Source organism: Pleurodeles waltl, chromosome 3_1 (assembly GCF_031143425.1).
Source record: "Pleurodeles waltl isolate 20211129_DDA chromosome 3_1, aPleWal1.hap1.20221129, whole genome shotgun sequence".
NCBI lineage: Eukaryota > Metazoa > Chordata > Amphibia > Caudata > Salamandridae > Pleurodeles > Pleurodeles waltl.
In genome coordinates, this window is record NC_090440.1 from 1,988,687,336 (window position 1) to 1,988,702,230 (window position 14,895).

A 14,895-nucleotide genomic window follows, 5' to 3' on the forward strand; every position below is an offset into this window, starting at 1 on the left:
CATCCACCCATGCTCTTTCATGCATTCCCAGATTTACTAAGAGTAGTAAACCTGGGAACGCGTACGCCTTCCCAACTGACGTTTTATCCTCAAGTTGTTGTCCTGCTGAGTTGCGTAAAAGGTGAGTAAATCTTCCCCTTCCTCGGGTCCATTTGAAAAGACCCTCTTTACTTAAATGTACCAAATTACGATTAGAAAGACCTTTTGATAAGCTCAGTTTATAAAAGAAAGCCCCAAAAAAGCCCAAAAGAGGTGATTGCAAATACAAGTCAAGTGAGAATCTGGCAACCATCAAATATCCAAGAAAAGAAGTTTAAAATGCTGTACTCTCTTAAACTGAAACAAGAAGCTAACCACTCAGTTTGTGTTTCCTTCCTCCAGTTCTTCGTAAAAGAAGAGAGGAACGTTCATCAATAGCAGACAGCAGCTGCACAAATGCAACACTGTCCACTGGCTTCGCGCTCAGAAGAAAACACTACAACTCTTCCTCGTGGTTAGCGAAGACCAGACACTTTCGAACACATTTCCTCAGTTAAAAACTATAGAAATGATCCCTGAAAGTATAGTCTTGCCTGAACCACTTCCAGCTCACACAGACAGAAAAAGTGGAAACCCTTCTTACCTACAGTAAGCACCTGTTGGGCATCAAGTCAAAAAACATATAAATATATAGATAAGACCACAAAATAGCATTCAGCAGATGCGCGTGCATTTCTGTGCAAGAAAGAGTTCTCCCTAGAACTCGGGTGACACAATGCTTTAAAAATTTGCATATCAGAAATCAGCCACCAATCAAATTCAGCCTGCCTTTTCCCGGCCCTGTCTCACACACAGACACACACACACACACAGGTTACCTGTTGGCTGCCCCTGAAACAGACAGAGGACTACAGTATGAAAGTTAAAGTTCAAACAGGTAAAGAAACGGCAGCCATACTTTCCTTTCCTGCTCTCGTTTACCGCAACAAACACATTTTAACTTGTTTAAAAAGTAAGAGAAACAGTTGGTAAACTCACAAAAAAGACAGTCTACCGTTACTTCCAGAGCTTTCGGCACTGCACTAAATGACAATTATTACCATTTCAAGATGGCTACGCATTATCAGACTGCACGAAGTGGGTGCATTTTACTGGAGATCGGACAGAATCACCAGAGCGCTTACTCTGTTCAAGTAAAGCAGCACACACTTGCCCTCTGAGTTCACATCATACTGTGCTGAAAGTGTAGGTGGTGAAAACACTGGGAATTATTCTTGTTCACAGCCTTCATTTTGAAGCTCAAGCCAAGACATGGATTTCTCTGGTAGTTTCATCCTCAGATATCTTGGTGAGATGTTCAACTTCCTGACGCAAATCGATTTACATGTTAAGAGGCAGAGCATTAATTAGCACTCATTTGGACTACTGCAATGCCTTACACAAGGGAAAATGGGGAAAACTTGAAACAAAACGGCAGGTTCCACAGGATTTTGCAGGAAGACAGTTTTCAATCAGAATATTTGGTTCAGATTATGACCTTTCAATGTGCCGAAAGCGTGATACTGATTGCTAGTGAATGAGAAACGACCTGGTAGGTTTGCAAGTATGGAAACAAAAGGTGTAGCAAGCAACCTACCTTTACATTTTGAAAAGTTGCACCACAGATCAAATGTATGGCAATGTCTTCAATCAGTCTCCCCAAACAAAGTAACTCTCCCCCAGTTCACGTGTAAGACCCTTACAAGGCGATGGCATTCCGCAGGAACCACGGGTTACAACGGAACCTACCACTTTCAGATGAGCTCTGAATACCTGGACATCAAAGAAAGCCTTCACATCAGCAACACCTTGTCCTACCAGCCGCTTTGAACATATGCAGCTTTTCCAGGCCCCATGACTTTTAGGCATCTCTGTATTATAGAAGTATCCAAAACACGGTTTATTTTTCTTGTACAGAAGATTCCGTTCACCGGGGAGTGAATCCTTGTCGGGACAATTTTGATCCTAGTATTCTTCAGAATAGGAACCGAACATTTCAGTGAATGTATCCGTCATCCAGCCCTTCCTCAAATGAAGAAAGGAACAGCCATCAACAAAAGACAGTTGTTTCATAAATACAACTCTGCCCTTCCTTTCCAGATCAGGGCTTTTCTGCAACAACTCTCTGACACTTACAAACAATGGGGCAGATTTACGACATTTTGGCGCAGGGCAGCACAGCAAGTCACATTGCTGTGCCCTGTGTCAAAGAAAACGGGCAATAATGTGTTATATGTATGCAATACTGTCCTTTTCCACTGCGCTGGAGCCATTTTGACTGCCTAGAGCCAGCGCCGGCAACCTTGCACCATGGTGCAAAGTTGTCTGCGTTGTAGGCAAAATTGTTTTTGTGAAGGAAGAGGCACCTTCCTACACAAAAACAATCTTGGGAGGCTTTTCCCTTTTCCTATGCGTGCTGCAAAACGCAGCACACATAGAAAGGGGAAACAACAAAGAGAAATAAAGATATTTCTCCTCACTGACCCTCCCCTGGGGAGGGGTAAGGTGTTGGTGCATTCCCAGATTTACATGGCTCTGTAAATTTGGGGATGCGTCTAACAACATGGGTGTTGCGTTGGAACACACACTGCAAAGCCCTTGGATCGCCTCCCTAATGCAGAGTAAGCCAGCGCACCGCTTTACAATGCCTTGCCTTAATCACTATCTACGGGACTATTCAAAGCCACGCCAAGTGGCTTTGCGTGATCTCCTAGATATGGTTAAAAGGTCTGACCGCTGTTGCGTCACTAGAAGTCACGCAACTGCAGTGCAAGCCTCTCTTAAATATGCCCCACTAGTTCCAGTTTCTTTCTTCAGAAACTTTTTATAACGCTATGCCACTCTGTTCCAGTGGCACAGGAAGATGTCACAACAGCATTTTTGCTGCCATCTGGCTTAGCTCTCAGATGGTAAGTGATACAGACTTTAAAAACTGCTGCTGTGGTCTATGCCGCTAACTAAAGTATTGCTTCAGCACGACAGGCTCAAGTTGAAGGCGAAAAACAGTCCACATCCCCTCTTCCAGCAGGCTAGAGGGTACCACAATTTAGTCTTACTTTGTTTTTTGTTTTTATATTTACTTATCTATTTATTTCATTATTTTAAAAAAGGACATTGCTGGGAAGGCAGTCGGGCTACGCTCCTGGCTCCTATAAAGCCAAGATTAGGCAAAATTTTGAAGCACTCAACTGGCCTGCCGCCAGAGCGGAACCTTCTCCAATTCACGCTCTGCCGCCAACCCACCCACCTCGTTTCCCCGGCATTGGGGCATGTTTGAACTCCAAAATGGCGGCCTCCGGGGTTCCACACATTGCAGCTTTACCATTTTCAAGGTACAGGGATTATTCTACTGTTTAAAAGCTGCTGGCATTCCGATTTTCTTCATGAGGCTATCAATCTTGCAGTGTTCTAATATAGCATACGAGAACATTATTAGGGGCCCAAAGGGATCATTAAACGTCTTCTGTTGAGAGTTATTGACAAAAGCGAGGGGACAGGGCATTTAACTAATGTGACAGCAGAGGAACGACGCCTATGCTGACAGCTCAACATTTCGTTCAATGAGGTAAGAATGCTTTAAATTAAACAGGAAAGCCAAAAAAACGACATTTGCTAGAATATTAGACCAGATGGCTTATTCCAACCATTATTTGATTGTTGCAACTTCACTGTCCCCAATGAATCTTAAAAAATTCCAATGTCCTAAGACATCTAGCCCTTGATGTACTAGAGGTTGTGCGAGCGTTCCTGGGAAGCTGAATGATTTTCTGCTGCGCCTACAGGCTTTTATGGTAAGTAATCAGATGCAATCCTTTACGCTTACGTTACTTTGTGCTATGCGACTCCCCGTGCAACACCTTAGCAAATACCCAAGACGGCGTTCTTTGTCCTCATCGGTCTAAGATCCTCAACAGCCTTATACATTTTAGGACCTGTGACCAGGGTGTTACTCTTGGTTTTAGTCTAAAAAGACTAACTAGCATTAGAAAGCCCCTTTTCCCCACGTCAATTCGACAGGGCGATAAGCCACTGAGCGGCACTAATTGTGTGGAAGATGTCTAAACTCTAAAAATAGATCAAACATAGAGGCCCAGATTTATGAAACGCTTGCGTTATCACAGCGTAAGGCAACACCAGGGCATCAGTGAGGTTTACTAAACCACGCAAGGCCACCTTGCGTGGCATTGCATGTCTTAATAAATCTAGAGTAACCCATGGCAGCGCAAGTCGCTGCCTTGCGTTACTGTTTGCCGGGAAGGCGTTCCATGGGTAGGGAGTGGGTGATCTTAGGCATCCACCCATGCTCTTTCATGCATTCCCAGATTTACTAAGAGTAGTAAACCTGGGAACGCGTACGCCTTCCCAACTGACGTTTTATCCTCAAGTTGTTGTCCTGCTGAGTTGCGTAAAAGGTGAGTAAATCTTCCCCTTCCTCGGGTCCATTTGAAAAGACCCTCTTTACTTAAATGTACCAAATTACGATTAGAAAGACCGTTTGAAAAGCTCAGTTTATAAAAGAAAGCCCCAAAAAAGGTGATTGCAAATACAAGTCAAGTGAGAATCTGGCAACCATCAAATATCCAAGAAAAGAAGTTTAAAATGCTGTACTCTCTTAAACTGAAACAAGAAGCTAACCACTCAGTTTGTGTTTCCTTCCTCCAGTTCTTCGTAAAAGAAGAGAGGAACGTTCATCAATAGCAGACAGCAGCTGCACAAATGCAACACTGTCCACTGGCTTCGCGCTCAGAAGAAAACACTACAACTCTTCCTCGTGGTTAGCGAAGACCAGACACTTTCGAACACATTTCCTCAGTTAAAAACTATAGAAATGATCCCTGAAAGTATAGTCTTGCCTGAACCACTTCCAGCTCACACAGACAGAAAAAGTGGAAACCCTTCTTACCTACAGCAAGCACCTGTTGGGCATCAAGTCAAAAAACATATAAATATATAGATAAGACCACAAAATAGCATTCAGCAGATGCGCGTGCATTTCTGTGCAAGAAAGAGTTCTCCCTAGAACTCGGGTGACACAATGCTTTAAAAATTTGCATATCAGAAATCAGCCACCAATCAAATTCAGCCTGCCTTTTTCCCGGCCCTGTCTCACACACAGACACACACACACACACAGGTTACCTGTTGGCTGCCCCTGAAACAGACAGAGGACTACAGTATGAAAGTTAAAGTTCAAACAGGTAAAGAAACGGCAGCCATACTTTCCTTTCCTGCTCTCGTTTACCGCAACAAACACATTTTAACTTGTTTAAAAAGTAAGAGAAACAGTTGGTAAACTCACAAAAAAGACAGTCTACCGTTACTTCCAGAGCTTTCGGCACTGCACTAAATGACAATTATTACCATTTCAAGATGGCTACGCATTATCAGACTGCACGAAGTGGGTGCATTTTACTGGAGATCGGACAGAATCACCAGAGCGCTTACTCTGTTCAAGTAAAGCAGCACACACTTGCCCTCTGAGTTCACATCATACTGTGCTGAAAGTGTAGGTGGTGAAAACACTGGGAATTATTCTTGTTCACAGCCTTCATTTTGAAGCTCAAGCCAAGACATGGATTTCTCTGGTAGTTTCATCCTCAGATATCTTGGTGAGATGTTCAACTTCCTGACGCAAATCGATTTACATGTTAAGAGGCAGAGCATTAATTAGCACTCATTTGGACTACTGCAATGCCTTACACAAGGGAAAATGGGGAAAACTTGAAACAAAACGGCAGGTTCCACAGGATTTTGCAGGAAGACAGTTTTCAATCAGAATATTTGGTTCAGATTATGACCTTTCAATGTGCCGAAAGCGTGATACTGAGGCCCATATTTATACTTTTTGACGCTAAACTGCGCTAACGCAGTTTAGCGTCAAAAAGTTTTGCGCCGGCTAACGCCATTCTGAAGCGCCATGCGGGCGCCGTATTTATTGAATGGCGTTAGCCGGCGCAAGCAGACCGGCGCTGCCTGGTGTGCGCGAGAAAAACCACGTACACCAGGCAGCGCCGGCGTAGGGGGAAAATGGCGCATGGGCGTCTTAAAATGGGGCAAGTCAGGTTACGTCGAAAAAATCGTCGTAACCCGACTTGCGCCATTTATTTTCGACGCCCATCCCCCATCAACATGACTCCTATCATTGTAAAGATAGGAGTCATGCCCCCTTGCCCAATGGCCATGCCCAGGGGACTTCTGTCCCTTGGGCATGGTCATTGGGCATAGTGGCATGTAGGGGGGCACAAATCAGGCCCCCCTATGCCAAAAAAAATTATTAAAAAAAAATAAAAAAATACTTACCTGAATGTCCCTGGGGTGGGTCCCTCCAGCCTTGGGTGTCCTCCTGGGGTGGGCAAGGGTGGCAGGGGGGGTCCCTGGGGGCAGGGGAGGGCACTGTGGGCTCATTTTGAGCCCACTTGTCGCTTAACGCCATGCCTGACCCAGGCGTTAAAAAGCGGCGCAAATGCGCCGTTTTTAGCCACGCCCACTCCCGGGCGTCTCTTTTGCCCGGGAGTATAAATACCACGTAAAGGCCTGGGAGTCATTTTTTAGACGGGAACGCCTCCCTTGCATATCATTAACGCAAGGAAGGGGTTCACGCTAAAAAATGACGCACATTCCGGGAACTTTGGCGCTAGACGCCTCTAACGCCATAGTATAAATATGGCGTTAGTTGGCGTTAGTTTAGCGTCGAATTTGCGTCGAAAAAAACGACGCAAATTCGGCGCAACCAGAGTATAAATACGGCCCTGATTGCTAGTGAATGAGAAACGACCTGGTAGGTTTGCAAGTATGGAAACAAAAGGTGTAGCAAGCAACATACCTTTACATTTTGAAAAGTTGCACCACAGATCAAATGTATGGCAATGTCTTCAATCAGTCTCCCCAAACAAAGTAACTCTCCCCCAGTTCACGTGTAAGACCCTTACAAGGCGATGGCATTCCGCAGGAACCACGGGTTACAACGGAACCTACCACTTTCAGATGAGCTCTGAATACCTGGACATCAAAGAAAGCCTTCACATCAGCAACACCTTGTCCTACCAGCCGCTTTGAACATATGCAGCTTTTCCAGGCCCCATGACTTTTAGGCATCTCTGTATTATAGAAGTATCCAAAACACGGTTTATTTTTCTTGTACAGAAGATTCCGTTCACCGGGGAGTGAATCCTTGTCGGGACAATTTTGATCCTAGTATTCTTCAGAATAGGAACCGAACATTTCAGTGAATGTATCCGTCATCCAGCCCTTCCTCAAATGAAGAAAGGAACAGCCATCAACAAAAGACAGTTGTTTCATAAATACAACTCTGCCCTTCCTTTCCAGATCAGGGCTTTTCTGCAACAACTCTCTGACACTTACAAACACTGGGGCAGATTTACGACATTTTGGCGCAGGGCAGCACAGCAAGTCACATTGCTGTGCCCTGTGTCAAAGAAAATGGGCAATAATGTGTTATATGTATGCAATACTGTCCTTTTCCACTGCGCTGGAGCCATTTTGACTGCCTAGAGCCAGCGCCGGCAACCTTGCACCATGGTGCAAGGTTGTCTGCGTTGTAGGCAAAATTGTTTTTGTGAAGGAAGAGGCACCTTCCTACACAAAAACAATCTTGGGAGGCTTTTCCCTTTTCCTATGCGTGCTGCAAAACGCAGCACACATAGAAAGGGGAAACAACAAAGAGAAATAAAGATATTTCTCCTCACTGACCCTCCCCTGGGGAGGGGTAAGGTGTTGGTGCATTCCCAGATTTACATGGCTCTGTAAATTTGGGGATGCGTCTAACAACATGGGTGTTGCGTTGGAACACACACTGCAAAGCCCTTGGATCGCCTCCCTAATGCAGAGTAAGCCAGCGCACCGCTTTACAATGCCTTGCCTTAATCACTATCTACGGGACTATTCAAAGCCACGCCAAGTGGCTTTGCGTGATCTCCTAGATATGGTTAAAAGGTCTGACCGCTGTTGCGTCACTAGAAGTCACGCAACTGCAGTGCAAGCCTCTCTTAAATATGCCCCACTAGTTCCAGTTTCTTTCTTCAGAAACTTTTTATAACGCAATGCCACTCTGTTCCAGTGGCACAGGAAGATGTCACAACAGCATTTTTGCTGCCATCTGGCTTAGCTCTCAGATGGTAAGTGATACAGACTTTAAAAACTGCTGCTGTGGTCTATGCCGCTAACTAAAGTATTGCTTCAGCACGACAGGCTCAAGTTGAAGGCGAAAAACAGTCCACATCCCCTCTTCCAGCAGGCTAGAGGGTACCACAATTTAGTCTTACTTTGTTTTTTGTTTTTATATTTACTTATCTATTTATTTCATTATTTTAAAAAAGGACATTGCTGGGAAGGCAGTCGGGCTACGCTCCTGGCTCCTATAAAGCCAAGATTAGGCAAAGTTTTGAAGCACTCAACTGGCCTGCCGCCAGAGCGGAACCTTCTCCAATTCACGCTCTGCCGCCAACCCACCCACCTCGTTTCCCCGGCATTGGGGCATGTTTGAACTCCAAAATGGCGGCCTCCGGGGTTCCACACATTGCAGCTTTACCATTTTCAAGGTACAGGGATTATTCTACTGTTTAAAAGCTGCTGGCATTCCGATTTTCTTCATGAGGCTATCAATCTTGCAGTGTTCTAATATAGCATACGAGAACATTATTAGGGGCCCAAAGGGATCATTAAACGTCTTCTGTTGAGAGTTATTGACAAAAGCGAGGGGACAGGGCATTTAACTAATGTGACAGCAGAGGAACGACGCCTATGCTGACAGCTCAACATTTCGTTCAATGAGGTAAGAATGCTTTAAATTAAACAGGAAAGCCAAAAAAACGACATTTGCTAGAATATTAGACCAGATGGCTTATTCCAACCATTATTTGATTGTTGCAACTTCACTGTCCCCAATGAATCTTAAAAAATTCCAATGTCCTAAGACATCTAGCCCTTGATGTACTAGAGGTTGTGCGAGCGTTCCTGGGAAGCTGAATGATTTTCTGCTGCGCCTACAGGCTTTTATGGTAAGTAATCAGATGCAATCCTTTACGCTTACGTTACTTTGTGCTATGCGACTCCCCGTGCAACACCTTAGCAAATACCCAAGACGGCGTTCTTTGTCCTCATCGGTCTAAGATCCTCAACAGCCTTATACATTTTAGGACCTGTGACCAGGGTGTTACTCTTGGTTTTAGTCTAAAAAGACTAACTAGCATTAGAAAGCCCCTTTTCCCCACGTCAATTCGACAGGGCGATAAGCCACTGAGCGGCACTAATTGTGTGGAAGATGTCTAAACTCTAAAAATAGATCAAACATAGAGGCCCAGATTTATGAAACGCTTGCGTTATTACAGCGTAAGGCAACACCAGGGCATCAGTGAGGTTTACTAAACCACGCAAGGCCACCTTGCGTGGCATTGCATGTCTTAATAAATCTAGAGTAACCCATGGCAGCGCAAGTCGCTGCCTTGCGTTACTGTTTGCCGGGAAGGCGTTCCATGGGTAGGGAGTGGGTGATCTTAGGCATCCACCCATGCTCTTTCATGCATTCCCAGATTTACTAAGAGTAGTAAACCTGGGAACGCGTACGCCTTCCCAACTGAGGAGCAACAAGGAGAAATATCTTTGTTTCTCTACGTTTTATCCTCAAGTTGTCCTGCTGAGTTGCGTAAAAGGTGAGTAAATCTTCCCCTTCCTCGGGTCCATTTGAAAAGACCCTCTTTACTTAAATGTACCAAATTACGATTAGAAAGACCGTTTGAAAAGCTCAGTTTATAAAAGAAAGCCCCAAAAAAGCCCAAAAGAGGTGATTGCAAATACAAGTCAAGTGAGAATCTGGCAACCATCAAATATCCAAGAAAAGAAGTTTAAAATGCTGTACTCTCTTAAACTGAAACAAGAAGCTAACCACTCAGTTTGTGTTTCCTTCCTCCAGTTCTTCGTAAAAGAAGAGAGGAACGTTCATCAATAGCAGACAGCAGCTGCACAAATGCAACACTGTCCACTGGCTTCGCGCTCAGAAGAAAACACTACAACTCTTCCTCGTGGTTAGCGAAGACCAGACACTTTCGAACACATTTCCTCAGTTAAAAACTATAGAAATGATCCCTGAAAGTATAGTCTTGCCTGAACCACTTCCAGCTCACACAGACAGAAAAAGTGGAAACCCTTCTTACCTACAGTAAGCACCTGTTGGGCATCAAGTCAAAAAACATATAAATATATAGATAAGACCACAAAATAGCATTCAGCAGATGCGCGTGCATTTCTGTGCAAGAAAGAGTTCTCCCTAGAACTCGGGTGACACAATGCTTTAAAAATTTGCATATCAGAAATCAGCCACCAATCAAATTCAGCCTGCCTTTTCCCGGCCCTGTCTCACACACAGACACACACACACACACAGGTTACCTGTTGGCTGCCCCTGAAACAGACAGAGGACTACAGTATGAAAGTTAAAGTTCAAACAGGTAAAGAAACGGCAGCCATACTTTCCTTTCCTGCTCTCGTTTACCGCAACAAACACATTTTAACTTGTTTAAAAAGTAAGAGAAACAGTTGGTAAACTCACAAAAAAGACAGTCTACCGTTACTTCCAGAGCTTTCGGCACTGCACTAAATGACAATTATTACCATTTCAAGATGGCTACGCATTATCAGACTGCACGAAGTGGGTGCATTTTACTGGAGATCGGACAGAATCACCAGAGCGCTTACTCTGTTCAAGTAAAGCAGCACACACTTGCCCTCTGAGTTCACATCATACTGTGCTGAAAGTGTAGGTGGTGAAAACACTGGGAATTATTCTTGTTCACAGCCTTCATTTTGAAGCTCAAGCCAAGACATGGATTTCTCTGGTAGTTTCATCCTCAGATATCTTGGTGAGATGTTCAACTTCCTGACGCAAATCGATTTACATGTTAAGAGGCAGAGCATTAATTAGCACTCATTTGGACTACTGCAATGCCTTACACAAGGGAAAATGGGGAAAACTTGAAACAAAACGGCAGGTTCCACAGGATTTTGCAGGAAGACAGTTTTCAATCAGAATATTTGGTTCAGATTATGACCTTTCAATGTGCCGAAAGCGTGATACTGATTGCTAGTGAATGAGAAACGACCTGGTAGGTTTGCAAGTATGGAAACAAAAGGTGTAGCAAGCAACCTACCTTTACATTTTGAAAAGTTGCACCACAGATCAAATGTATGGCAATGTCTTCAATCAGTCTCCCCAAACAAAGTAACTCTCCCCCAGTTCACGTGTAAGACCCTTACAAGGCGATGGCATTCCGCAGGAACCACGGGTTACAACGGAACCTACCACTTTCAGATGAGCTCTGAATACCTGGACATCAAAGAAAGCCTTCACATCACCAACACCTTGTCCTACCAGCCGCTTTGAACATATGCAGCTTTTCCAGGCCCCATGACTTTTAGGCATCTCTGTATTATAGAAGTATCCAAAACACGGTTTATTTTTCTTGTACAGAAGATTCCGTTCACCGGGGAGTGAATCCTTGTCGGGACAATTTTGATCCTAGTATTCTTCAGAATAGGAACCGAACATTTCAGTGAATGTATCCGTCATCCAGCCCTTCCTCAAATGAAGAAAGGAACAGCCATCAACAAAAGACAGTTGTTTCATAAATACAACTCTGCCCTTCCTTTCCAGATCAGGGCTTTTCTGCAACAACTCTCTGACACTTACAAACACTGGGGCAGATTTACGACATTTTGGCGCAGGGCAGCACAGCAAGTCACATTGCTGTGCCCTGTGTCAAAGAAAACGGGCAATAATGTGTTATATGTATGCAATACTGTCCTTTTCCACTGCGCTGGAGCCATTTTGACTGCCTAGAGCCAGCGCCGGCAACCTTGCACCATGGTGCAAGGTTGTCTGCGTTGTAGGCAAAATTGTTTTTGTGAAGGAAGAGGCACCTTCCTACACAAAAACAATCTTGAGAGGCTTTTCCCTTTTCCTATGCGTGCTGCAAAACGCAGCACACATAGAAAGGGGAAACAACAAAGAGAAATAAAGATATTTCTCCTCACTGACCCTCCCCTGGGGAGGGGTAAGGTGTTGGTGCATTCCCAGATTTACATGGCTCTGTAAATTTGGGGATGCGTCTAACAACATGGGTGTTGCGTTGGAACACACACTGCAAAGCCCTTGGATCGCCTCCCTAATGCAGAGTAAGCCAGCGCACCGCTTTACAATGCCTTGCCTTAATCACTATCTACGGGACTATTCAAAGCCACGCCAAGTGGCTTTGCGTGATCTCCTAGATATGGTTAAAAGGTCTGACCGCTGTTGCGTCACTAGAAGTCACGCAACTGCAGTGCAAGCCTCTCTTAAATATGCCCCACTAGTTCCAGTTTCTTTCTTCAGAAACTTTTTATAACGCTATGCCACTCTGTTCCAGTGGCACAGGAAGATGTCACAACAGCATTTTTGCTGCCATCTGGCTTAGCTCTCAGATGGTAAGTGATACAGACTTTAAAAACTGCTGCTGTGGTCTATGCCGCTAACTAAAGTATTGCTTCAGCACGACAGGCTCAAGTTGAAGGCGAAAAACAGTCCACATCCCCTCTTCCAGCAGGCTAGAGGGTACCACAATTTAGTCTTACTTTGTTTTTTGTTTTTATATTTACTTATCTATTTATTTCATTATTTTAAAAAAGGACATTGCTGGGAAGGCAGTCGGGCTACGCTCCTGGCTCCTATAAAGCCAAGATTAGGCAAAGTTTTGAAGCACTCAACTGGCCTGCCGCCAGAGCGGAACCTTCTCCAATTCACGCTCTGCCGCCAACCCACCCACCTCGTTTCCCCGGCATTGGGGCATGTTTGAACTCCAAAATGGCGGCCTCCGGGGTTCAACACATTGCAGCTTTACCATTTTCAAGGTACAGGGATTATTCTACTGTTTAAAAGCTGCTGGCATTCCGATTTTCTTCATGAGGCTATCAATCTTGCAGTGTTCTAATATAGCATACGAGAACATTATTAGGGGCCCAAAGGGATCATTAAACGTCTTCTGTTGAGAGTTATTGACAAAAGCGAGGGGACAGGGCATTTAACTAATGTGACAGCAGAGGAACGACGCCTATGCTGACAGCTCAACATTTCGTTCAATGAGGTAAGAATGCTTTAAATTAAACAGGAAAGCCAAAAAAACGACATTTGCTAGAATATTAGACCAGATGGCTTATTCCAACCATTATTTGATTGTTGCAACTTCACTGTCCCCAATGAATCTTAAAAAATTCCAATGTCCTAAGACATCTAGCCCTTGATGTACTAGAGGTTGTGCGAGCGTTCCTGGGAAGCTGAATGATTTTCTGCTGCGCCTACAGGCTTTTATGGTAAGTAATCAGATGCAATCCTTTACGCTTACGTTACTTTGTGCTATGCGACTCCCCGTGCAACACCTTAGCAAATACCCAAGACGGCGTTCTTTGTCCTCATCGGTCTAAGATCCTCAACAGCCTTATACATTTTAGGACCTGTGACCAGGGTGTTACTCTTGGTTTTAGTCTAAAAAGACTAACTAGCATTAGAAAGCCCCTTTTCCCCACGTCAATTCGACAGGGCGATAAGCCACTGAGCGGCACTAATTGTGTGGAAGATGTCTAAACTCTAAAAATAGATCAAACATAGAGGCCCAGATTTATGAAACGCTTGCGTTATCACAGCGTAAGGCAACACCAGGGCATCAGTGAGGTTTACTAAACCACGCAAGGCCACCTTGCGTGGCATTGCATGTCTTAATAAATCTAGAGTAACCCATGGCAGCGCAAGTCGCTGCCTTGCGTTACTGTTTGCCGGGAAGGCGTTCCATGGGTAGGGAGTGGGTGATCTTAGGCATCCACCCATGCTCTTTCATGCATTCCCAGATTTACTAAGAGTAGTAAACCTGGGAACGCGTACGCCTTCCCAACTGACGTTTTATCCTCAAGTTGTTGTCCTGCTGAGTTGCGTAAAAGGTGAGTAAATCTTCCCCTTCCTCGGGTCCATTTGAAAAGACCCTCTTTACTTAAATGTACCAAATTACGATTAGAAAGACCGTTTGAAAAGCTCAGTTTATAAAAGAAAGCCCCAAAAAAGCCCAAAAGAGGTGATTGCAAATACAAGTCAAGTGAGAATCTGGCAACCATCAAATATCCAAGAAAAGAAGTTTAAAATGCTGTACTCTCTTAAACTGAAACAAGAAGCTAACCACTCAGTTTGTGTTTCCTTCCTCCAGTTCTTCGTAAAAGAAGAGAGGAACGTTCATCAATAGCAGACAGCAGCTGCACAAATGCAACACTGTCCACTGGCTTCGCGCTCAGAAGAAAACACTACAACTCTTCCTCGTGGTTAGCGAAGACCAGACACTTTCGAACACATTTCCTCAGTTAAAAACTATAGAAATGATCCCTGAAAGTATAGTCTTGCCTGAACCACTTCCAGCTCACACAGACAGAAAAAGTGGAAACCCTTCTTACCTACAGTAAGCACCTGTTGGGCATCAAGTCAAAAAACATATAAATATATAGATAAGACCACAAAATAGCATTCAGCAGATGCGCGTGCATTTCTGTGCAAGAAAGAGTTCTCCCTAGAACTCGGGTGACACAATGCTTTAAAAATTTGCATATCAGAAATCAGCCACCAATCAAATTCAGCCTGCCTTTTCCCGGCCCTGTCTCACACACAGACACACACACACACACACAGGTTACCTGTTGGCTGCCCCTGAAACAGACAGAGGACTACAGTATGAAAGTTAAAGTTCAAACAGGTAAAGAAACGGCAGCCATACTTTCCTTTCCTGCTCTCGTTTACCGCAACAAACACATTTTAACTTGTTTAAAAAGTAAGAGAAACAGTTGGTAAACTCACAA

At 44.3% G+C, this 14,895-nt stretch overlaps 4 non-coding genes across 4 annotated transcripts; all 4 read right to left on the bottom strand.

Annotated features, from left to right (window-relative positions):
- Positions 1-352: 352 nt before the first annotated feature.
- Positions 353-570, bottom strand: LOC138286101 (small nucleolar RNA U3). Its single transcript, XR_011201795.1, has one exon. It is a non-coding gene; the product is annotated as a small nucleolar RNA U3 (small nucleolar RNA).
- A 4,081-nt stretch (positions 571-4,651) lies between these two features.
- LOC138286102 (small nucleolar RNA U3) lies at positions 4,652-4,869 on the bottom strand. The gene has a single exon (XR_011201796.1). It is a non-coding gene; the product is annotated as a small nucleolar RNA U3 (small nucleolar RNA).
- A 5,048-nt stretch (positions 4,870-9,917) lies between these two features.
- On the bottom strand, positions 9,918-10,135 carry LOC138286103 (small nucleolar RNA U3). Its single transcript, XR_011201797.1, has one exon. It is a non-coding gene; the product is annotated as a small nucleolar RNA U3 (small nucleolar RNA).
- A 4,091-nt stretch (positions 10,136-14,226) lies between these two features.
- LOC138286104 (small nucleolar RNA U3) lies at positions 14,227-14,444 on the bottom strand. Its single transcript, XR_011201798.1, has one exon. It is a non-coding gene; the product is annotated as a small nucleolar RNA U3 (small nucleolar RNA).
- Between the last annotated feature and the right edge of the window lie 451 nt (positions 14,445-14,895).